Source organism: Euprymna scolopes, chromosome 20 (genome assembly GCF_053919585.1).
Source record: "Euprymna scolopes isolate OS-2025 chromosome 20, ASM5391958v1, whole genome shotgun sequence".
Taxonomy (NCBI): domain Eukaryota; kingdom Metazoa; phylum Mollusca; class Cephalopoda; order Sepiida; family Sepiolidae; genus Euprymna; species Euprymna scolopes.
Genome location: NC_136501.1, coordinates 113,185,080 through 113,186,074, shown reverse-complemented (window position 1 = coordinate 113,186,074; position 995 = coordinate 113,185,080). Strand labels below are relative to the sequence as shown.

Genomic DNA, 995 nt, shown 5'->3' with positions numbered 1-995 from the left:
TCAAAAATTAAATTGTATCTGTTTGGTTCAATATTTATGAAAATGATTTTTTTTTAATTTTGGAGTTAAATTTAACACACTATATATATATATATATATATATATATATATATATATATATATATATATATATATATATATATATATATATATATTACATTTTTATCTGCATTCATATATATATATATATTTATTTAATGTATTTATTTGCTCCCCCACCAAAGCAAATTAGGCACAAGGCCGTTTTTAATGTGGGGTAAACACCAGCTCCCCTAAAAGTAACCAAAAATAACGTTTCGTCTTTATTTCAGAAAGTCTTGAATAAAGACGAAACGTTGCTGAACACATAACTCGGGTTGTTCCTTTTTATTTCTCTCTCTCTCTCTCTCTCTCTCTCTCTCTCTCTCTCTATATATATATATATATATATATATATATATATATATATATATATATATATATATATACAATGTATGTATGTATGTATGTATGTATGTATGCATAAAAAAATGTCTATATTCCAAATTTCAAGATGTTGACCATCTTATCGTTTATTCCTCTAAGTAAGTTAACAGCTCAATGTTGACAGCACCCAGTTTCGTAGTGCAAAAATATTCATTTAATTATATCAATCGATGAATTTATTTCGCCCTAAACTCATCAGACAAAAAACAAAGCACTTATCAATTTTAAAAGGAAATAAAAGCAGATGGTAACTTTATTTTCTTTTAAAATTGATCAGCGTTTATTTCTTTTTTACGAGTCAAAGGCCAAATAAATTCATCGATTGATATAATAATTAAATGAATGATTTTGCGCTATGAAACAGGTACTATCAAGAATTGGGCATGCTGACTTACTTAAAGGAATAAATTGTAAGATGGTCAACATCATGAAATTTTTAATATAAACTTTTGTCATTTATTTGTTATATGCTTTGTAATTATATTGAGTATCATAAATTGAAGGATTTGGTATATATAAAAATTGAAATA

General features: G+C 24.7%; 1 protein-coding gene across 1 annotated transcript in view; it reads left to right on the top strand.

The window, feature by feature from the left end:
• LOC145241574 (uncharacterized) overlaps positions 1-74 on the top strand; it is a 91,596-nt gene extending 91,522 nt beyond the window's left edge. The window contains exon 10 of the mRNA XM_080104656.1: positions 1-74. This exon is cut by the window's left edge and continues 87 nt beyond it. The gene's annotated coding sequence lies outside the window, so the exon portion shown is untranslated.
• Positions 75-995: the final 921 nt, after the last annotated feature.